The sequence below is a fragment of the Odocoileus virginianus genome, chromosome 7 (genome assembly GCF_023699985.2).
Source record: "Odocoileus virginianus isolate 20LAN1187 ecotype Illinois chromosome 7, Ovbor_1.2, whole genome shotgun sequence".
NCBI lineage: Eukaryota > Metazoa > Chordata > Mammalia > Artiodactyla > Cervidae > Odocoileus > Odocoileus virginianus.
The window spans coordinates 63,950,488-63,976,368 of record NC_069680.1 but is presented as its reverse complement, the minus strand read 5'-3'; the positions used below and the strand labels follow the sequence as shown (position 1 = coordinate 63,976,368).

The following is a 25,881-nucleotide window of genomic DNA, read 5'->3' as shown; positions in this document are numbered from 1 at the left end:
GGATCACAGAACAGATTGCTGCAGTTTTAAAAAGGAAATTTATCTATATATCTGTCGGTTGTTTCCCTTCTCCTTAAGGAAAAAATCATATGTATATGTAAATATACTATGAGATGAGAGAATGAGGTTTTCATTCACAATATGAACACTAAACATGATAAAAACAGAAAGATACTGTGTTTTGATATATTATATATCCAAATAACTATTGTATAATCCATAAGAGAAAAGAAGATGCTTATCATTATTTCTGAAGTGATTCAATTAGAACTGAAAGAAACCAAACCTCATAATTGGAAACCCAGTGAAAATGTAGATACTTTCTCATTTTTTACTTGGTAGATTTTTCAAGATAACTCCATGCCTTAGAAATACTACCGCCTCCAGAATGATAGTTATGGAAATTAACATGGCATGTCAGATATGGTTCGCTGAAATCTTGCTTTAGTTTTTAGAAATATGGCTTTATAGGACTGGCATGTTTCAGGATCGCTGTCAGGATATGATAATTTAATAAACCCAAGGGTACACTAAGTATTATGGAAGCATCTGTGAAACTAGTAAGTTAGTGGACATTTTGATTCTCACCAATATCTACATACTGTATTAAAAAAAACTTCCCACAAAGCATAGTCCCAATTTGGCTCATATGAGGAAATAAAAATGCTGTGGTCTACCTGAAAATATCACAATGGACACTTTGACAGACTGAATGAATTAAAGGTATTTGAATAATTTTACAGAATTCTGTTCTTCTATCCCTGGCACTAAACAACATGATTTCACCACTGGGCCTGATTCTCCATTTTCACACTTTTTTACAAAATCTAATTCTTGAATGATATAAGAAAACAAGCATATAGACACAACTAGAGAAGCTTTAGAAATCCAGAATGGACATTTTCTAATATGGAACTATAACTGGAATTATATATCACTTCATTCACTATTTACTATAACAGGGGTTACTGACCTGGGCTCAATTAATTAGGAAAAAGTCTTATATCCATGAACTATCAAAAACTCTACAAAAATTTTATGAGTAAATATAGCTTTCTGGAATGGTTCAAAACTCAGAAAAAATTAAAATCTACTATACTAAGCAGATATATCTGCCTGAGAAATGCTGGCTGAAACAAATGCCTGAGAAATACATTTTTAAACAAAATAATATTTTAAAATTTTAATTTAGTTTATTATCATTATCAAATTAAATAAATATTAACCTTAGAAGAAACTACATATTTGTAAAAATATTTATTTTTGTAGGATGAATAATGGAATATATGAGAGTCTTTTAGTTTATATATATATGTCCTTCTGAAAAGACTGAGCCATGATATTTTTGTTGGGTTACTATATATTCATATTTTGTTTTGATTGTGAATAATTCTGTCATGTCACTTAAAGTTAACAAAAATAATACAAGTTGGTCTTATGTTATTTACAGAATGAAGTAAAAAATAATAATTTGAAAAATAAATACATAAAAAGACTAGTCAGGACAGCAGGGTTAAAAAGACGTGGGAGATTAGACAAAATTTGTGAATGGACTAAAGGTTTTTATAGGGGAGGATGGGAGAGAGAAAAGTGTTCAAGGGTTTATCAAAATTTAAACAAAAACTTGTGCCAGCAATCGGCACATGAGGAATGAAATTTGGAAAAGTAGTAATCTATCTTTTAAAACATCTTCAACTATTTAGGATTTGCTAATGCTCCTAATTATATTAGGACAAAGTCAGTGAAAAATTCAATATGAATACACCTAAGGGGTAGAGAGAAAACACTAGATAGACACAAGAGGTTAGAGTCAGATGAGTCCTGTTACGTAGTTTAGAAACCTACACTGATCTGCAAGTGGATGACAGCAAATATGAATTTAACAGGTCTAAGTAAGTACTGAAAAGGAAGAAAACTTTTCTCATGTTTTCATCCCACTTTACCAAATACAATTTTTAAAACTTCATCTACTACACGTCATCCAGCCAGATCAGAAAAAAAAAATTAAGAGCTATTTTAAAGAACTGACTCCAAAACATGTAATATTATATTTAGAACAAATAAATGAGAACAAAAGATTAAAAGCCACTCTATAGAGTATCTGCAAAGGAGAAATAGGTAAAAGGAAGAAAACAAAACTTATTATGACTACTTCTACTATGTGTGTCAAAGAACAAAGAAATAAATTCATTGTCTAATTAGGAAAATTATGTAATCTATAGCCATAATACTTGAATCATAGAAACAACTATACAATATAGATATAAAATTGAATGCTGGAACCATGGAGAGTAACTGCGAATGGGTACAAAGTTTCTTTCTGTGGTGATGTTAAAGTTTTAAATTTAAATTACAGTGATGGCTACAGAACTCTGAATATATCAATACTAACAATCACCGAATTCTACACTTTAAACAGATGAACTTTATAGGACATAAATATCTCAAAAAAGCTGCTATAAAGAGATTAAATCCAATTTTATTTAACTATTGTAGAAGAACAGACACAGCAGAACATATGGCTTAAATCATATTAAGCTAGAAATAATATACAATAAAATATGTTAGAAAAAAGATATATGTCTACAGATACTAGACTGTTTATGTCCAATTTATATACAATATCAAAGATGTGACAACTAGCATGTAAAAATGTATGCTATCATCACAATGCTTATAAATTTCCCCTCTTAAACATGTTTATTAAAGAGATTTAATAAACATTTTCTCAAGCAATTGCTGATTGACCTGAAATATATAAACTGAGGCAGAAACACTTCAGTAGATGGTTTATTAATTCATTTGGGGATGGTTTATTAATTCATTTGGGGTTCTGTAAAAGAACCTACTGTCTAAACAATTAATTGTTATACATATAGATATGGTGCCTCAGTGATAACAAATCCACCTGCCGATGCAGGAGACGCACTAGACGCACGAGACATAGGTTTGACCCCTAGGTCAGGAAGATCCCCTAAAAGAGGAAAAGGAAAATACTGGAAATACACATTCCAGTATTCTTGCTGAGAAAATCCCATGGAAAGAGGAGCCTGGTGGGCTACAGTTCCAGGAGTCACAAACAGTTGAAATGACTGAGTGCACACACACCTACATATAAGAACCTATTGTCTTAACAATTAACTGCTATACATATGTTTATTTTCCTCCCTTCTAAGGCAATTAGCACACAATGTGGTTTCCAACATCACATAAAATTCCAAGACTTAATTATAAAGCCACAAGTTTAAAACGCAAACACTTTCAACCTTTAGAGTTCAAAGCTTCTTTAATCAATACTATCTTAGCTCTACTAAGCAAGTAAAAAGATGATCCTGTTTAGCTGAAGATAACTTTACTTTAATATTCTATATATTCATCCCTCCTACTATAGAGTTTTACTTTTGATATCTGCTAAAAATGAGACTCAAGAAAAATTATAGTCATATAGGAGTAAACTGGCTTTCCAGGTGGTGCTATTGAAACCACCTGTCAATACAAGAGACATAAGAAATGCAGGTTCAATCTCTGGGTCGGGAACATCCTCTGGAGGACGGCAAGGCAACCCACTCCAGTATTCTTGCCTGGAGAATCCCATGGACAGAGGAGCCTGGCGGGCTACACACAGAGTCGGACACAACTGAAGTGACTTAGCACAGTATAGGAATAAATTGCTGAACTTGAAGAAAATATCTCTATATATTTTTCACAAAGTATTAGTCTAAAAAATGATACTGTTAGAGTTTAACTTGCCAGAAAAAAATTCTAGACAAACTGAAAACAAATACAATTTCTAAAAATCACATTCTCATTTGAAAAATTTTCTAGTATGAATCAAAGATTCTCTCTAATAAAGAAGAAGCAAGAACAGTAATCATTTGCGTAACTCACTGGACAGATGTAACATTCAGAAAATTTTTTCAGCTTAAAAACTGAACTCCAATGCTAATGCTTAAGAAGCAAAAGAGGAGGGAGCTAAGATGGCGGAGGAATAGAACGGGGAGACCACTTTCTCCCCCACGAAGTCATCGAAAGATCATTTGAATGCTGAGCAAACTCCACAAAACAACTTCTGATCGCTAGCAGAGGACATCAGACACCCAGAAAAGCAGCCCATTGTCTTCAAAAGGAGGTAGGACAAAAGATAAAAGATAAAAAGAGAGACAACAGAGTTAGGGACGGAGATCCGTCCTGGGAAGGGAGTCTTAACAGAGGAAGTTTCCAAACACCCGGAAACCCTCTCACCGGCGGGTCTGGAGGAAGTTGTCCAATCTTGGAGGGCAACCTAACTGGCAGGAAAAATAAATAAAACCCACAGATTACATGCCTAAAAACAACTCCCAGCAGAAAAGTACCCCAGACGCTCGCACCGCCACCAGCAAGTGGGGGCTGAACGGAGAGGAGCGGGCGGCGGCAAATTGCTTAGGGTAAAGACGGGGTCTGAAAGCCCTGAGGGCAACCTGAGGGAGCTGACGAGAGATGGCAACTTAAACTGTGGGATGCACTACCCGCCCCTTCCCAGAACAAAGTACTGAGCAATACCAGAGAAGAGCTAGCCGGCTGCAGACTGGCCCATCTCCCTCTGGAGGCAGGAGGCAGGGGGGAGGGGAAAGGGGCAAACTCGGCCCCAGAGACGGCATCCTCTACCAAACTGCAAAGAGGCTTCCAGTCTCTAACCAAAGACTTCCTGAGATTCTGGATGGTTGACATCCGCCGGGTCCCAGCCAGAAATCAGCTTCCCAGAAGAGACACGAGGCGTACCTGACCAGCGCGCGGAAACCGAGGCTGGGACTGCAGAGGGGATAAGGCGCACTGCACCCGAGGAGAGTGCGCTCCTCAAGCTCCTGGCTGCCTGAGCTGCTCGGGCAGGGGAAGGCACAAAACGCAGGCCCAACCGAGTCTGCGCTTTTGTGGAATACCCGAAAACTGGAAACACATGCAACGCAGGGCCCGCTCGCTATAGAGCAGCCTGGAGCCTGAGCAGTGTAGACGGGGAAAGCACACATCCCTGAGCGGGGGCAAACCCAGTGTGGCCGGAACACTGCGAGTCCTCCCCACACACACCACTGATATTTCTCTGCAGCGCCCCTCCCTCCACCCACCAGAACACCGACGTAAGCTTCCCTAACCAGCAAATCTCTACAAGCCAAACATCCAACCCCACCCACTGGAAGAAACCTCCACAATAAAAAGGAACCACAGACTACAAGAATACAGAAAGGCCACCCCAAGCACAGCAATCTAAATAAGATGAAAAGGCAGAGAAATACCCAGCAGGTAAAGGAACATGAAAAATGCCCACCAAGCCAAACAAAAGAGGAGGAGATAGGGAATCTACCTGAAAAAGAATTTAGAATAATGATAATAAAAATGATCCAAAATCTTGAAAACAAAATAGAGTTACAGATAAATAACCTGGAGACAAGGATTGAGAAGATACAGAAATGTTTAACAAGGACCTAGAAGAAATAAAAAAGAGTCAATTAAAAATGAATAATGCAATAAATGAGATCAAAAACACTCTGAGGGAACCAACAGTAGAATAACAGAGGCAGAAGATAGGATAAGTGAGATAGAAGATAAAATGGTGGAAATAAATGAAGCAGAGAGGAAAAAAGAAAAAAGAATTAAAAGAAATGAGGACAACCTCAGGGACCTCTGGGACAATGTGAAATGCCCCAATATTCAAATCATAGGAGTCCCAAAAGAAGAAGACAAAAAGAAAGGCCATGAGAAAATACTCGAGGAGATAATAGATGAAAACTTCCCCCAAATGGGGAAGGAAATAGTGAAGCAAGTCCAAGAAACCCAGAGAGTCCCAATCAGGATAAACCCAAGGTGAAACACCCCAAGACACATATTAGTCAAACTAACAAAGATCAAACACAAAGAAAAAATATTAAAAGCAGCAAGGGAGAAACAACAAATAACACACAAGGGGATTCCCATAAGGGTAACAGCTGATCTTTCAATAGAAACTGTTCAGGCCAGAAGGGAATGGCAGGACATACTGAAAGTAGTGAAAGAGAATAACCTACAACCCAGATTACTGTACCCAGCAAGGATCTCATTCAGATATGAAGGAGAATTCAAAAGCTTTATAGACAAGCAAAAGCTTGTTGAGAGAATTCAGTACCACCAAACCAGCTCTTCAACAAATGCTAAAGGATCTTCTCTAGACAGGAAACACAGAAAAGTTGTATGAACGTGAACCCAAAACAACAAAGCAAATGGCAACAGGACCATTCTTATCAATAATTACCTTAAATGTAAATGGGTTGAATGCCCCAACCAAAAGACAAAGACTGGCTGAACGGATACAAAAGCAAGACCCCTATATATACTGTCTACAAGAGACCCACCTCAAAAAAGGGACACATACAGACTGAAAGTGAAGGGCTGGAAAAAAATATTTCACACAAATGGAGACCAAAAGAAAGCAGGAGTCACAATACTCATATCAGATAAAATACTTTAAAATAAAGGCTGTGAAAAGAGTCAAAGACGGACACTACATAATGACCAAAGGATCAATCCAAGAAGATATAACAATTATATATGCACTCAACATAGGAGCACTGCAATACGTAAGGCAAATGCTAACAAGAATGAAAGGGGAAATTAACAATAACACAATAATAGTGGGAGACTTTAATACCCCACTCACAACTATGGACAGATCAACTAAACAGAAAATTAACAAGGAAACACAAACCTTGAATGACACAATGGTCCAGCTAGACGTAATTGATATCTATAGGACATTTCACCCCAAAACAATCAATTTCACCTTTTTCTCAAGTGCACATGGAACGTTCTCCAGAATAGATCACATCCTGGGCCATAAATCTAGCCTTGGTAAATTAAAAAAAATTGAAATCACTCCAGTCATCTTTTCTGACCACAGTGCAGTAAGATTAGATCTCAATTACAGGATAAAAACTATTAAAAATTCCAACATATGGAGGCTAAATAACACGCTTCTGAATAACCAATAAATCATAGAATAAATCAAAAAAGAAATCAAAATATGCATAGAAATGAATGAAAATGAAAACACAAAACAACCCAAAACCTATGGGACACTGTAAAAGCAGTGCTAAGGGGAAGGTTCATAGCAATACAGGCTTACCTCAAGAAACAAGAAAAAAGTCAAATAAATAACCTAACTCTACACCTAAAGCAACTAGAGAAGGAAGAAATGAAGAACCCCAGGGTTAGAAGCAAAGAAATCTTAAAAATTAGGGCAGAAATAAATGCAAAAGAAACAAAAGAGACAATCAATCAATGTAATACACCACATTAACAAGTTGAAAGATAAAAACCATATGATTATCTCAATAGATGCAGAAAAAGCCTCTGACAAAATTCAACATCCATTTATGATAAAAACTCTCCAGAAAGCAGGAATAGAAGGAACATATCTCAACATAATAAAAGCTATACATGACAAACCCACAGCAAACATTATCCTCAATAGTGAAAAGTTGAAAGCATTTCCCTTAAAGTCAGGAACAAGACAAGGGTGCCCATTCTCACCACTACTATTCAAAATAGTTTTGGAAGTGTTGGCCACAGCAATCAGAGAAGAAAAAGAAATAAAAGGGATCCAGATAGGAAAAGAAGAAGTAAAACTCTCACTGTTTGCAGACGACATGATCCTCTACATAGAAAACCCTAAAGACTACCAGAAAATTACTAGAGCTAATCAATGAATACAGTAATGTTGCAGGATATAAAATTCACATACATAAATCCCTTGCATTCCTATACACTAACAATGAGAGAACAGAAAGAGAAATTAAGGAAACAATACCATTCACCACTGCAACAAAAAGAATAAAATACTTAGGAATATATCTACCTAAAGAAACAAAAGACCTATATATAGAAAACTATAAAACACTGATGAAAGAAATAGAGGACACAAATAGATGGAGAAATATACTGTGTTCATGGATTGGAAGAATCAATATTGTGAAAATGAGTATACTACCCCAAAGCAATCTATAGATTCAATGCAATCCCTATCAAGCTACCAATGGTATTTTTCACAGAACTAGAACAAATAATTTCACAATCTGTATGGAAATACAAAAAACCTCGAATAGCCAAAGCAATCTTGAGAAAGAGTAATGGAACTGGAGGAATCAACCTACCTGACTTCAGACTCTACTACAAAGCCACACTCATCAAGACAGTATGGTACTGGCACAAAGACAGAAATGTAGATCAATGGAACAAAATAGAAAGCCCAGAGATAAATCCATGTACCTATGGACATCTTATCTTTGACAAAGGAGGCAAGGATATACAATGGAAAAAAAGACAACCTCTTTAACAAGTGGTGCTGGGAAAACTGGTCAACCACTTGTAAAAGAATGAAACTAGAACACTTTCTAACACCATACACAAAAATAAACTCAAAATGGATTAAAGATCTAAATGTAAGACCAGAAACTATAAAACTCCTAGAGGAGAACATAGGCAAAACACTCTCCGACATAAATCACAGCAGGATCCTCTATGACCCACCTCCCAGAATATTGGAAATAAAAGCAAAAATAAACCAATGAGACCTAATAAAACTTAAAAGCTTTTGCACAACAAAGGAAACCGTAAGCAAGGTGAAAAGACAGCCTTCAGAATGGGAGAAAATAATAGCAAATGAAGCAACAGACAAAGGATTAATCTCAAAAATATACAAGCAACTCCTCCAGCTCAACTCCAGAAAAATAAATGACCCAATCCAAAAATGGGCCAAAGAACTAAACAGACATTCTCCAAAGAAGACATACAAATGGCTAACAAACACATGAAAAGATGCTCAACATCACTCATTATCAGAGAAATGCAAATCAAAACCACAGTCAGGTACCATTACACGCCAGTCAGGATGGCTGCTATCCAAAAGTCTACAAGCAATAAATGCTGGACAGGGTGTGGAGAAAAGGGAACCCTCTTACACTGTTGGTGAGAATGCAAACTAGTACAGCCACTATGGAGAACAGTGTGGAGATTCCTTAAAAAACTGGAAATAGAACTGCCATATGACCCAGCAATACCACTTCTGGGCACACAAACTGAGGAAACCAGAATTCAAAGAGACACATGCACCCCAATATTCATCACAGCACTGTTTATAATAGCCAGGACATGGAAGCAACCTAGATGCCCATCAGCAGACGAATGGATAAGGAAGCTGTGGTACATATACACCATGGAATATTACTCAGCCACTAAAAAGAATTCATTTGAATCAGTTCTAATGAGATGGATGAAACTGGAGCCCATTATACGGAGTGAAGTAAGCCAGAAAGATAAACACCAATACAGTATACTAATGCATATATATGGAATTTAAAAAGATGGTAATGATAACCTTATATGCAAAACAGAAAAAGAGACACAGATGTACAGAACAGACTTTGGGACTCTGTGGGAGAAGGCAAGGGTGGGATGTTCTGAGAGAACAGCATTGAAACAAGTATACTATCAAGGGTGAAACACATCACCAGCCCAGGTTGGATGCATGAGACAAGTGCTCGGGGCTGGTGCACTGGGAAGACCCAGAGGGATGGGATGGGGAGAAAGTCGGGAGGGGGGATCAGGATGGGGAACACATGTAAATCTATGGCTGATTCATGTCAATGTATGGCAAAAACCACTACAATATTGTAAAGTAATTAGCCTCCAACTAATAAAAAAAAATGGGGGGGGGGGGGAAGAAGCAAAGAATTAACAGTCTTTTTCTCTCTCTCTCTCTCTTATCTTGTATCCAAGTTAAAGATGGGTGTCTTTTAACACACAGGTTGGGGTTTTACTTGAAGAGATGTCAAATTGGTATATAAAACTCTAAATTCCTGAATGACACAGATGCATTTGTATAGCATCCCCCTTATCTGTAGAGAATACATTCCAAGAATGTCAAGGTATACTTGAAATTGCCAATAGTACTAAACACTTTCTAGACTACATTTTCCTCAGCATCACTATTCTTGCACTTTGGGGCCATTATGAAATACGGGTTATCTGAACACAAGCACTGCGATACTGCAACAGTTGACCTAATAATTGAGATGGCTACTAAATTACTAATGGGCAAGTAGCGCACAACGTCGATGTGATGGACAAAGGGCAGAGCAAGACAGCACAAGACTTCATCATCCTATGCAGAATGGTGTACAATTTAAATTTATAAATTGCTATTTCCAGAATTTTCCATTTACTATTTTCAGGCCAAAGATGACCGTGGGTAACTGAAAGCACAAAAAGGAGAACCACAGATAAGGGTGTGGTGGGGGGACTACTATACTAAATGTCAGAAATTATACACAGACATGTAATGCTCCAGATATGAGAGGGGAAAATGTTTCTTATTTTATATTTTGTCTTTATAAATGTTAATAGTCATCTATAAGGACACTGTAAAATAAAATCTAAAAAGCTTAAAAATTCATAGTTACTTCCTAATGAAGTCAGTGACGCAAAACAGAATAGTCAAAATTTTTCCAATATAAAAATACAGGAATAGGACTTCCCTGGTGGCACAATGGATAAGAATTTTACTGTCAATGCAGGGAACACAGGTTCAATCCCTGCTCTGGGAAGATTTCACATGCCATAAAGCAATCGAGTCCATGTGCCACAACTACTGATTCCACACCCTAGGTCCCAGGAGCCGCAACTGCTGAAGCCCAAGCGGCTAGAGCCTGTGCTCCACAGCAAGAAAAGCTCGCAAACTGCCACTAGAGAAAGCCTGTGTAAAGCAATGAAGACTCAGCTCAACTTAAAACTGAATTCAGAAATTTTTAAAAGTTTCTAAAAAAAAATACAGGAGTAAAACCAAATGATGGTCTTTAATTTGACCAATGCAATGGGAGTTTCAACATATAAGCACTGAAAAACTGCATTTAGAACACTGATAAATGAAAAGTCAGAGATAGTTCAACCATACCAACTCCTTAACTAATGATCTCATAAGAATATGACAAAGATTAATAAATTTCAAAAATGCCTTGAATTCATTCATAGCTAAATGTTTTATAAAGAGCTTATTACGTGACTTATTAAATCCATTTTTGCTCACAAAATAGCTTAAATTCTTTAAAAAATACATTTGTTTATTCTGTCAAAGTTCATTCACTATAATAGTACATTTTTTCAGAAGATGATATTACAAAGGTTTTTTTCTATAGCATAGTAAGTGTACGGTAACAAGTTTAAGTGTCCATAACTGAGTGAAAGTTTTCTATTTTCACCTATCCAGATGTTTTGGGGGGAGGGGTATAAATCTCACATATATGTATATATAAAATACATTATACATTAATATATAGTAAATTAATAGGTCTCTTTCATTCTCTTGTACATTACTCTAATTTCTATTAGGTTACAATTACAACACAAATTCATTCCTTTTCATTAGAATCGCTCTGAAATTTTTTCACAACAACATTACAATATTAGACGACACTAAATTTTCAGTATAATCAAAACGTCTTTAAAATTTCTAATCATGTTATACTAAGTGTATTTTTTTAGCAAATGTTATCTGAAGAAAACCAAATCTTGAAAAAAAACAGCAATTATCTTATTCCATTATACATTCATTCTAATTTGTTATTCAACATTCACAGAAAAAATTTCTAATATGTAAAATCTCAAATACATGATCTCCTAGACTACATTTCTTATAACTTATCACACTTTATTTTAATGACTTTAATTACTGCTTTCACAATATCGACAAAGATATTTAATTGTAACTGAGTCCAAGTAACAGTTGTACTAAGATAAATGATTACTAATGGCATTATTAAGAATTTTAGTAGAAAACTCAACCAGGCTGAATGAAGTTAAGGCCTAAATAATTGTCACTGAATACTAGTTGCCCTTTATGTGCAAAAGATCCTATTTCTTACCATGAATTAACTCTATTCCTTTTCTCTAAGCGTGTACACTTCTTCAAACCATGTTTCCTCCAATCATCCATAATCGTATCTCCCATCATTCCAGAAGCAAACCTTAGTACCACTTAAAACCTTACCTTCACAAAAAATATATTACCCAAAATGGTAAGACTGTAGGCTGAAAAGAGGTCAGATGGAGTTATAAATCAAAGACAGACAGGGTAAAAGAAGATCTGTGATAAGCCATTAGAACTGAAAACATCACAGAAGAGGAAAATATCCATAGGAGTCAAAGGATAATCCAAACTACTGACCCTGTGTTCTCAAACAATTACTGACAAACTATGATTCACTGTTCTTGCATTTATAGTGCTTAATTTTCAATCAGTAAAAAAGAACACACACTGGGTGACTCAGTTTACAACAAGTAAGTAACATGGCACTGGAAGCCTTTGCTTTTCTTCACCACTTGATCTCTAAAGTCAAAAATTCTCCCTATATAAGCCTAAACTTGCAAGCTGATTAGTGTTTTACAATGTATTTGACATACGGAAACTTTTTCTCATTAAAAAGTCTTCAGAAATAACACATAAACTTCTATGCAAAATCCCATTGTACTCACAATGCAGGCCAAAACACTACTAAGGGTTGACTGAAAATGTTAGAAAAATCCCCGTAACATCTTAATTATACATGGATGACAGTTATCTATTAGCTAAGAGCCTTCACATTTTTAAATGATAAAATGACAGCTAGAGAGTTTTACACAATCTATAACAATAATTTACAGAGTTTCTTAGGTTGAACGGACTTTAAAATTGTTCAAATTCAAAAAGAAGCTTAGGTAATCTTGCAGAAAAAGAATCATCTAAAAAAAGGAAAAACAAAGCTAGGAGATTTCTAATTCTAACCAAGATGAAAACAATGAGAAATGGATTTATATTCCCATCTTAAACAACTATAAAAATGAACAAAACATATCAAACAATTTTGAGAAACTGGACAATCACATGAGAGACAAGATCAAGTGATCTCTACAATTATTCAAATTTAATTACTAGTGAGAATTTCCAGGTTGCAGTCAAGGCAGAGAGAACCTAAACAGAGTCTAGTATCTACAATCAGGGAAGCCATGGTAGGGAGCACATGCAAGGGCAATATACTGGATAGGAGAGAGCCATTTGAAGAAAGAGGTACAAAATGAGAACTTGAGACCTGCACGGCTTCCCCATCAAGTCTTTAGCACATGTGCATGAAGAAAAAAACCCAATGTCAAGGTAAGAACCAGAAAAAAACACATGATAGAACTTGCAGACAAGGGTATTAAAACAGGTATTATAACTATAGCCCATAAGTTTAGAAATGGAGGTAATTTCTAAAATTTCATAACTTTTACTCAGGTAAAAGGTATGAATATGTAGAGTAGACACAGCAGGAGTTAAAAAGGCCCATTATCAAACTTACAGAGGGAGAACTACAATGTCTGACATAAAAAATACATTGGGTGGAGAGAACAAAATGGCGGAGGAGTAGATGGATGTGGAGTACATCTCTCTCCATGAATACATCAAGAATACACCTTCCGACACAGAAGTGCATGTGGAACACCAGCTGAGAGCAGACAGGAGTCCCTGACCAGCGGAAAAGAATATGTGGAGCCACTCAAAACTCAGCAGGACAAAGGAACTAGAGGGTAAAACAGGAGTGTTACTAGGACTGGACATGCCCTCAGTGGGTGGAGGAACTGAAGCAGGGGTCCGATCCCCACATCAAGGCAACTGTCTGAGTCAAAAGAGAAACATTTAAGGCTCAGAGTGAAAAAGATGATTTGTAGCAGCCTAAATGGAATGAGAACCAGACAGTCCTTGCTGCAGCCACATGTATCCGAGACAGGGACACAGGTCCCCTAGAAGGTGAAGCAGCTGGGAGCTGGAGCTTAGGGATTGTGGAGCAATCCCAGGGCAAGGGCTGCTGTTGACTGTGGAGAGATGGACCGAGAAGACATGAGGCAGGAGACTGAGGTAGGAAATGCCTGTGGATGAAGGCCAGGCAGCCATGGAAGCAAGGCAATACTGCTGAGTGACACACAGTGGGTGGAGCCACCGCCACAGCCTCTCTCTCCCCACATGCCAGCATCGGCATCTGAACCACAGGCTGGCCCATCAAGGGCCTGACACGCTGAACTAGAGTAGGACCCCCCGTTAAGAGCCTGATGTGCCAATCTACAGAGTGGGACCCCAGCCATGGGGGCCCCTCTACCTGCCTGATGCACTGAACAACAGATAAGGATCCCAGGTAAGGGAGCACTCTTAAGTGCCTGAACAGGCGGAGCTATGGAGAAAGACTAGCCAAAGAGGTCTTCTTATCGCCAGCTACCAGAGATTCAAAAAAAGGCTGATAGGGCCATAACTCCAGAAGCTGAGGCACTCCGTGTCCCTGCACACTTGGAGCCACCAGGGTCCCCGTGGCCCAAGCAGCTGTGCCACCTTCATGCTCAGCCCTCACTGGAGCAGAGCTGTCACAGGCAAAAAAAAAAATATGTCTTGCCTCTAGGCACATAGGGTCACTTTGGTCATTTCCAACTCTGTGTGACCCTCTGGACTGTGGCCTGCCAGGCTTCTCCGTCAGGGGGGTTCTCCAGGCAAGAATACTGGAGTGTATTGGCCAATACTGGTTGCCATAGTCTTCTGGAGCACTATATTTCCTGCTGTGCTAAATGCCAGCTCCTCTGAGTACCTGGTGCTGCCAGAACCCCTGTGACCCAAGCAGTTATACCATCTCTGCACCTGGCCCTCACTGGGGCAGACCCAAGTCCTCCAGGGCAGCCTTAGGAGCAAACCCCAGTGGATGACCCACCTGTAGAGGTGGAAATAAAACCACAATTGAAACCCAGGGGCAGCATGGCTAAGGAAGAAGACCCCAAACCTTTCCAACAGCTGTACAAGCTACAGATTAAATCCACATGATCAACTAGGCAGACTCTGTGTCTACGGAATATATAGAAGAACACTGAGAGCTCCCACAAAAGAAAACACACTAGTTCTGATAGCTGTGGACATTGGAGGCAAGAATACACAGGAACAGGACCAGATTAGAATCTGAGCTGCCCCCACAGCAAGTCCAGAGACGAGCACAGTGTTGGAGGGCATCCTAGGGAGGTGAGGTGGACTGTGACTCCCAGCGAGGGACGATCCTAACAGCAGTGACTCAAGAAAAACATTTGTTATTCTTATGTTTTGACTTGTTCTGTAGTGTCTTTTACAGTTTTTTTTTTCTTCACCGCTGCCCCCTCCCACTGTAGTTGTCAATTTTAAGGGCACTATGAAATCTATTAAGCATTGAATTTTTTTTTCTCCCCAATTACACTTTTTATTGTTGCTATAAACCTCTGCCTCTGCATTGGGCTTCTGCAGTTCTGTGGAGTTTTCCTTTATTTTTTTCTTTAAATTTTTAATTTTTTAAAACCTATTGTTTTTTCTACATTTAGTCCTTTGTCTGCTTTTCCTACTGTTCTTTTCCCCTTGCAGTTAATCTTTAATGTATATAAATCTTCATGTACCTCTATTTAGCTTCGCATATCTATTCTTTCTTTACTTTCCTCTCACAATATTTGTTAGTTTTGCTTTCATTGCTTTATTCCCCAGTTGGCTTTAGTTTGTTTTCCAGTTTGTGCTTTAGTTAGTTTTTGTTATTAACTGGTAGATATAATTTTTGGTTTCCTTTGTTCTCTGGGTCAGTCTATTATACTTTACTTTTGTTGGCCTGTTTTGATTTTGCTTATGGATGTATATGTATATGTTCATATTCTATTATTTTAATTATTACTTGCCTGATTTTGTAACTATCATTTGTCTTGGGATCATCTTTGGTTTCTCATTTTGGGGTATGTGTTTTCATCTCACTTAATGCCATAACAAACCACTTGTAGAATCTCTGTTCCTGATCAGAGATCAATCCCTGAGCCTTTGGAGTGGGAGCACTGACTCCAAGACCTGAGACGACCAGAGAACTAACCCTAGGGAGTATCAAACAGTGAGAACTCACACGAAGGAAACCACCTGAATACAAGACCCAGCATCACCAACCACCAGTACCACCCTGTGCAGGACACCTCATCCAAACAACAAACAAAACAAAAATACAAACCCAATCATCAGCAGACAGGATTACCATGTCACCTAGTCTTGGCCATCAGAGGAAAAACAAACAAAAAAACTCAGCATAAATCTCACCCTATGAGGCTTAAGCAAGCTACTGCACCAACCTTAGTAGGGCAGAAACCAAAAGGAAGAAAGAATTCGACCTTGAAGCTTGCAAAAAAGAGACCTCAAACACAGTAAGTTTAAAAAAAAAAATAATGAAAAGGCAGAAAAATACTACACAAATGAAGGAACAAACCGGAAACACGGATGTCCAAATAAATATAGACAAAATAGGCAAACTACCTGAAAAAGAACTCAGAATAGAATAATGATAGTAAAGATAATCAAAAACCTTGAAAACAGAATGGATAAAATGCAAGAATCAATTAACAAAAACCTAAAAGAATTAAAGAATAAACAGAGACAAATAATATAATTACTGAAATTAAATTACTCTAGAAGGAATCAATAGCACAACATCTGAAACCGAAGAACGAACCAGTGAGCTGGAAGATAAAATGGTGGAAATAACTTCTGAAGAGCAGAAAAAATTAAGAAGAATGAAAAAAAACTGAGGACAGTCTCAGAGACCTCTGGGACAATATCAAACGCACCAACATTTGAACTATGAGTCCGAGAAAAATTTTTTGAAGAGATTATAGTTGAAAATATCCCAAACATGGAAAAGGAACTAGTCAATCAAGTCCAAGAGATGCAAGAGTCCCATACAGGATAAATGCAAGGAGAAACATGACAAGACACATACTAATCAAACTAACAAAGATTAAACACAAAGAAAGCATATTAAAAGCAGCAAGGGAAAAGAAACAAGAAACATACAAGGGAAACCCCATACATTTAACAACTGATCTTTCAGCAGAAACTGCAGGCCAGAAGGAATGGCAGGAAATATTTAAAGTGCTGAAAGAGAAAAATCTACAACCAAAATTACTCTACCAGGCAAGGATCTCATTCAAAATTGATGGAGAAATCAAAAGCTTCTCAGACAAGCAAAAGTTAAGAGAATTCAGTACCACCAAACCAGCTTTACAACAAATGTTAAAGGGACTTATACAGTCAAGAAATACAAGAAGAGAAAAAGATCTACAACATCAACCCCCAAACAATTAAGAAAATACAACAGGAACATATTTATCTATAATTACTTTAAATGTAAATGGATTAAATGCTCCAACCAAAAGACACAGATTGGTTGAATGGATCAAAAACAAGACTCATATATATGCTGTCTACACGAAAACTATTTCAGGCTTAAAGACACACATAGACTGGAAGTGAGAGGATGGAAAAATATATCCCATGCATATGGAAAGCAAAAGAAAGCTGGAGTAGCAATCCTTGTATCAGACAAAAAAGACTTTAAAATAAAGAATATTACAAGAAGTAAGGAAGGACACCACCTAATGATCAAAAGATCAATTCAAGAGGAAGACATAACAACTATAAATATCTATGTACCCAACATAGGAGCACCTCAATACATGAGACAAACACTAACAGATGAAAAAGGAGAAACTGACAGTAACACAATAATAGTAGGAGACTTTAACACCCCACTCACACGAATAGATAGATCATCAAAACAGAAAATGAATAAGGAAACACGTCTTAAATGATACAGATGAGATGGATCTCATGGCTATCTTCAGGACATTCCATGCATATGCAAAAGAATACACCTTCTTCTCAAGTGAACATTCTCCAGGATAGACCACATCTTGGGTCACGAATCAAACCTAGTAAATTTAAGAAAATTGAAATCACATGCAGCATCTTTTCTGACCACAATGCTAAGATACTAGATATCAATTACAAGAAAAAAACTGAAAAAAACACAAACACATGGAGATTAAACAATACGTTTCTAAATAACCAAAGATCATGGAAGAAATCAAAAGGGAAAATTTAAAAAATTCTAGAAACAAATGACAATGAAAACATGACAACTCAAAACCTATGAAAAGCAGCAAAAGCAGTTCTAAAAGGAAAGTTTATAGCAATACAAGCCTATCTCAAGAAACAAGAAAAACACTGAATAGACAACCTAACTTTACACCTAAAACAACTGGAAAAAGAAGACTCCCCCCCAAAAAACCCCCAAAAATAGCAGAAGAAAAGAAATCATAAAGATCAGAGCAGAAATAAGTAAAAAAGAAATGAAAGAAACGATAGCAAAGATTAATAAAACTAAAAGCAGTTTCTGTGAAAGATAAACAAAATTGACAAACCTTTAGCCAGACTCATCAAGAAAGAAAGAGAGAAGAATCAAATCAACAAAATTAGAAATGAAAAAGGAGAGGTTACAACAGACAGTGCAGATATACAAAGGTTTATAAGAGACTATTACAAACACCTATATGGCAATAAAATGGATAACTTAGAAGAAATGGACAGATTCTTAGAAAAGTTCAATCTCCCAAGGCCGAACCAGGAGGAAATAGAAATTAGGAACAAATAAATTACAAGCACTGAAATTGAAGCTGTGATCAAAAATCTCCCAAAAAAACAAAAGCCCAGGACCAGATGGCTTCACAGGAGAATTCTGTCAATAATTTAGAAGTGAGCTAACGCCTATCCTTCTAAAACTCTTTCAAAAAATTGCAGAGGAAGGAACACTTCCAAACTCATTTTATGATACCACCATCACCCTGATACCAAAATGAGAAAAAGACAACAAAAAATAAGAAAACTACAGGTCAATATCACTGATTAACATAGATGCAAAAAGCCTCAACAAAATTTTAGCAAACAGAATTCAGTTCATTTCAGTTTAGTCACTCAGTTGCGTCCAACACTTTGGGACTCCATGGACTGCAGCACACCAGGGTTCCCTGTCTATCACCAGCTACCAGAGCTTGCTCAAACTCATGCCCATTGAATCGGTGATACCATCCAATCATCTCATCCCCTGCCATCCCCTTCTCCTCCTGCCTTCAATCTTCCCCAACATGAGGGGCTTTTCAAATGAGTCTGTTTTTCACATCAGGTGGCCAAAGTATTGGAGTTTTAGCTTCAGCATCAGTCCTTCCAATGAATATTCAGGACTGATCTCCTTTACGATGGACTGCTTGGATCTCCTTGCAATCCAAGGGACTCTCAAGAGTCTTCTCCAACACCACAGTTCAAAAGCATCAATTCTTTAGCACTCACCCTTCTTTAGAGTCCACCTCTCACATCCATACATGACTACTGGGAAAACCAGAGCTTTGATTATATGGACCTTTGTTGGTAAAGTAATGTCTCTGCTTTTTAATATGCTGTCTAGATTGGTCATGGCTTTTTTTTTTCCCCCAAGGGGCAAGCATCTTTTAATTTCATGGTTGCAATCACCACCTGTAGTGATTTTGGAGCCCCCAAAACTAAAGTCTCTGTTTCCATTATCTCCCCATCTATTTACCATGAACTGACGGGACCGGATACTATGATCTTAGTTTTCTGAATGTTGAGTTTTAAGCCAACTTTTTTACTCTCTTCTTTCACTTTCATCAAGAGCCTTTTTAGTTCCTCTTCACTTTCTGCCATAAGGGTGGTGTCATCTGCATAGCTGAGGTTATTGATATTTCTCCCAGCAATCTTGATTCCAGCCTGTGCTTCATCCAGCCCAGTGTATCTCATGATGCACTCTGCATATAAGTTAAATAAGCAGGGTGACAATATACAACCCTGACGTACTTCTTTTCCGATCTGGAACCACTCTGTTGTTCAATGTCCAGTTCTCATTGTTGCTTCTTGACCTGCATACAGATTTCTCAGGAGGCAGGTCAGGTGGTCTGGCATTCCCATCTCTTTAAAAATTTTCCACAGTTTGTTGTGATCCACACAGTCAAAGGTTTTGGCATAGTCAATGAAGCAGAAGAACATGTTTTTCTGAAACTCTCTTGCTTTTTTGATGATCCAGAAGATGTTGACAATTTGATCTCTGGTTCCTCTGCCTTTTCTAAAACCAGCTTGCACATCTGGAATTTCACGGTTCACGTACTGTTGAAGCCCAGCTTGGAGAATTTTGAGCATTACTTTGCTATCATGTGAGATGAGTGCCATTGTGCGGTAGTTTGGACATTCTTTGGCATTGCCTTTCTTTGGGATTGGAATGAAGACTGACCTTTTCCAGTTCTGTGGTCACTGCTGAGTTTTCCAGATTTGCTGGTATATTGAGTGTAGCACTTTCACAGCATCATCCTTTAGGATTTAGAATTCCAGTTGAGCTATTTCATCACCTCCACTAGCTTTATTCGTAGTGATGCTCCCTAAGGCCGACTTGACTTTGCATTCTAGGATGTCTGGCTCTAGTTGAGTGATCACACTGTCGTGGTTATCTGGGTCATTAAGATCTTTTTTGTATGGTTCTTCTGTGTATTCTTACCACCTTTTCTTAATACCATCTGCTTCTGTTAGGCCAATACCATTTCTGTCCTTTATTGAGCCCATCTTTGCATGGAATGTTCCCTTGGTATCTCTAACTTTATTCTTTCCCATTCTATTGTTTCCCTCTATTTCATTGCATTGATCACTGAGGAAGGCATTCTTATCTTTCCTTGCTATTCTTTAGAACTCTGCTTTCAAATGGGTTATCTTTCCCTTTCTCCTTTGCCTTTAGCTTCTCTTAAACAGAATTCAATAAAACTGAATTAGCTTACTGCTTTGAGAGAGTTCCCAGTCCATTAAAATTGAGAAGATAGAGCTGACAATCAAGGACGACCAGAGCTGGTAGACATCAGAGGCCAGATATCCAAGAAGAAAAAGCTTTAAAGAGAATCCCAGAAATGTGCAGAGGCTTTGCTTTTGAACATTTCCAGAACAGAGCCCAAGAAAGAATGATCTAAAAGTATTACAGGGAAAAGGATTATACAATAGCTTTAGGCACACAGATCTCTGAAAATGGTACTTATTTCCATCATCTAGAGCAAAAAACTCTCTTTAACAGGGCACTGCATTAAGTATAGATAAATCTTGCCTCAGTCATAGGGATTATTTAGCCTTAGAATAGGGTTTCTTAAACCTTGGCTGTATTGATGCTTACAACTGGATAATCCTTTGTTGTGTGGTACTGTCCCATGTACTGTAGGATGTTTAGCAACATTACTGTCCTGTACCTACTAGTAGCAATCTTTAGCCATCACAATAAGAAACTTCAAGTGACCTAATACAGAAGCAGTCCGAGACCCAATAGGAGGTGATGGATGTTGAGGCAAAGAACATATTTAAAGAAATAATGGCTCAAAACATTTCAAACATAATAAAAACCATAAATCCACAGCTCTAAGAAGTTAAACCCCAAGCACAATAAACATGAAAAGAAAACTAAAACTAAAAACTGAAGCACAATAATCAATTGACCAAAATCAGCAATAAACAGGAAATCTCTAAGAGGAGACTGAATCGGGGTGTGTGTCATGTGACACCCAGAGAATCAAAATTTAGGATATCAGATTTCACATCAAAATAGCCAAGTGACAAGACAGTAGAGCAAAATTTTCAGAGTACTAAAAGACAACAACCTGTCAACCTAGAATTGCACACCTGGCAAAATTTTCTTTTAAAATGAAGGTGAAATAAAGACTTTTCAAGCATAAAAAAATGGAAAGAGTTCATCATCAACAGACCAAAACACATGGAATGCTAAAAAAATAGTTCTCAGACAGAAGGAAAAGCATACCAAGTGGAAATCTGATTTAAAGCAAAAGAAATGAAGAGCTCTTGAAATGGTAATGAACCATTACCATCTAGAATGGTAAAGTTAAATGAACATATATACATTTATTATTTAAATCTCTTTAAAAGATATTTGATGATTTCAACAAAAATGTTATAGAGTGTTTATCACATGTAAAAGTATAATATGGCTGTGTATGGTAAGTGAATAATGTATTAATAAAGCTGTTTTAAAAAATAAACACAAAATTATAAAATAAAATGTGTTACAGTGATAGCATAAAGACTAGGAAGAATGAAACTCAAGTGTACTACTGCTAGGTTCTTATACCATGTGTGATAGCATACAGCATTATTTGAAGGCAGATTACAATGTTTTAAATATATATAACATCTGAAACAATTGCTAAAATAACAACAGAAAGTTAGAGATATTAAACCAACAATGGAGATAAAAATACTGGATTAACCCAAAAAGAGAGAAGAGAAAACAGACATTAAAGGACAGATGGGACAAATACCAAGATGAAAAACTCAAATCTAACCATATCAATAATTATATTAAATGGGAATGGTATAAACATTCCAATCAAAAAGTAGATCTTGTTAGGATGAACAAAAAATAAGACTCAATAGCATGTTGCCTACAAGAGATCCACTTTAAAAATAAAGAGACAAATAGGTTACAAGTAAAAGAGTGGGAAAAGATATACCATACTATCAACAGTCAAAAGAAAGTTATATTGGTTATATTATTATCAGACAGAGTAGAATTGAGGACAAACTATATTTTGATGGATAAATATTTCAAAATGATAAATGAGTCAAATAATCAACCACATAAATTTATGCCCCTAATAACAGAGTTTCAAAATATATGAAGAGAAGTCAAAATTGCAAAGAGGAATACACAAATTCATAACGGTAGTAGAAGGAAGATCCTTGGAAAATCTCTATATTTAGGAAAAAACAACACATTTCTAAATAATCCATGAGTCATATACGAAAGCCAAAGAGAAAGTAGAAAGTATTACAAGCTAAATGAAAATGAAAACATGATATATCAAAATTTGTGAGAGACAGTCAAATGAATGCTTTGAGAGAATTTTACAGCACTAAATGTCTATATTAGAAAAGTCTCAAATCAATAAATTATTCTTCCAAATGTGGAAGGGGGGTGGAACAGAATGAAGGAAGAGGAATAAATGAGTGGCAAATGAAATACAAAGTAAACAGAAAAAAGAAAGTTAAATAGTAAAGAACAGAAATAAAAACCAACCTAACGTTACATTTCCCATAAGAAATGCTAAGGGACAATGAAGCAATGTCCACAAGGCACTTTGTTTCATAAAATATTACACCAAACAAGGTGTCATTCACATATAAAAACAACATGAAAATAAGCTCAAGAAGAGAGTTCTTAGTCTTTCATTGGTTGGGAAATGTTTAATGAATGCAGCCAATTGAGGGACCAAGTAAGCAATAAAGGAATGGAGTAAATGCGGTAAAGAAGTGGATGGTAAGCACTTAGATCATTTAAACATAGAAGTCTGTAACAATTATGATTATAGAACAAAATGCAAATTTTTAAACACTGAAAATATAAAATAAAAATAATTATAAAAAGCCAAGAGGGAAGATGAATACAGCACTAATTTGCTGACTTTTCATAGCACATTAATATTGCTTGAAAAGAAAACACATGGTTTACAAAATTAATGGCTCCAATCTCATCTTTTTCATAAACCTTTCTTAAATATCACAGTCTTAGAGGGCAATTGTAACAATATTTCTTTCAATAAACAGACATGTCAATCTGATTCTAAGGTAAAGAGTAACTAAGGTTTATGTTTTCAAAAATCAGTTAGCTACTAATATAACCAAGAATCCCTAAATATCTACTAAGAATTTGGTTTAAACATGGAAAAATTGAGTTTATATGCCATAACTGGGACACTTTACACCAAAAGAGAATGCTGGTGTATGCATATTCTACTTCAATTTTTTATAAGACAAGTTTTTGCTTTCAATTGTAGATTCAATGCATTATGTGACAGAGAAAAGGATGAAAAGTTTTAAATTTTGTTAATGCTTTTGACCATTAATAATTCATGGAAGAGTGAGAAAAAGTCGATTATGTAGATTTAGATTATTTTGTGTAACGTAGACAGACATTTTACTTATGGAAATATGCTAGATATACTGAACCACTTCTTCAGATCAAGAACCTTTTATATTTAAAAGAGCTCCCACAATTTCAACTTGCTGAACCTCCAAAGTTTACGATGATGATGTGAGATGACTATAAACCCCTACAGAACCTGAAAGTGTTAGAAAGCCCATCTGATTTATTGAAATAAGTACAGATGTATCTATCAACTCAACCTAAATTTGCAGTTTTCTCACTAAGACTAGATTGGATGCTCTGAACACAAAGGGAGTTAAATATTTAAAAGAACAGTTGAAAGTCTGTAAAAATAACATTACATTTCTGAAGAAATATCACAGATTTTAATGAATAATAATTATGTTCTTAGTTTTTAAGCAGAATAAATATTTGTTGAATGTTCACCAAGAATAAATAGCATTCCAAGTATCCTGTATGAATCTACTATTTCCAGAACTATTTAAATAGTCAACTCTGAACAAACTATAAATTTACCTGGCAGTGTGAAAGAGCATTCTTTTATGACATTGCTGAAACAGAAACTAAGCAATAACAGCTACAAACAGATGAATCAACTGCAATCTGTTTTGATACTTGTTTCTGGCTAAATACACCACACAAGTTTCAAAAGTAATTCAATTTTATTAATTTGACCAAAACTGATCACTCTACACCTTATAAAAAACTGTACTCAAATAACTAGTTAACACTACTGTAAAAATTCCATCTACCCAGAGTTGGCTAGATGTGTTACAGTGTATAATTGCTACAATTATTTGTTGGTTGCAAATGGGTCTATACTGCTACAAAAATTTCATTCATGCAAAATTGGCTAGATGTGTTGTATGTGCATAATCATTAAAATTATGAGTTGTTTCCAAGTTAGCTCATAACTTGAGGTCCAATTAATATATTGATATACCAAGAATTATTAACTGTCAGGGAAAAAATATTTTTGTATCAGTATATGTTGTCAAATTTCAGTCAGTAAATATAGCATAAATAACAACAAACTTTAAACCATGTGCTCTTTGACCTTCAAATATAAGATGGTTTAAGATAATGCACAGACCCCCTTAGAGCTACACTATAAACACTTGCTACCAAGACATTAATGAAAAAATGAGACAATTTTGAGAAATAAAACAAAACAGAAGATAACCCATAAAATATTTTAAATTTTGAGATTTTTTCTTACATACTAGCAGAAGACATAATGTGACTTTCCTCTATATAATCCTCTCAATGTAAGCATTTACTTGACAGCTATAAAGGGGACAGGATTTGCTATACAGAAGAATCAATACCAACCTTGTAAAGCCTATAGCAGAGCAAATAAACATGCTGTAGGAGACATTAACACTAGACTGAAAGAAATAATTATATTTTCAATAAACATGTCCTGACTGGATAATCAAATTTTTACACATCTTACCAGCTGTTTCACAGCTCAGGTAGTAAATGGCAGCAGCTGTTATATCAAAACCATATATGCATATGAAGTGCTTATAATTTTTCAGAGGTATCTACTTATTTTTCATCAGTCACATTTAATTCATATTAAATAAAAATAAGATTGTCATAGGGTGATTAACTCAGGAGAATTTTTATTACAGTCTTATTTTAGAAATGAATTCTTAACCAATTATTTTTATTTCAGAAGACTTAATAATTGAAATTACATGCTGCCCTTATTCTGATATTTAACAGATTTGTCATGATCAATGCTTCTGAAATATTAAATTAAAAGGTGTCATGGTAATTACTATGGAATAAATAGTAATTAAGATTTTTTTAGGCAAATAAGCTCAAACTGTTTGCAGTGAACATTTATATTACTAATATTTTCCCACACAATGTATGCATCATTCATAAGTAGCCTATAAATATGACTGGCTAATTTCCAGAATTACTTCAAAAGACCTTAAAATTTAATACAGAATTTGACACTTGGTTAAAAACACCTATATATAATGTATCCAAAAGGAGG

General features: G+C 36.2%; 1 protein-coding gene across 4 annotated transcripts in view; it reads right to left on the bottom strand.

The window, feature by feature from the left end:
* ADK (adenosine kinase) overlaps window positions 1-25,881 on the bottom strand; it is a 533,995-nt gene that overhangs the window by 252,274 nt on the left and 255,840 nt on the right. The gene's annotated exons all lie outside the window — the stretch shown is intronic.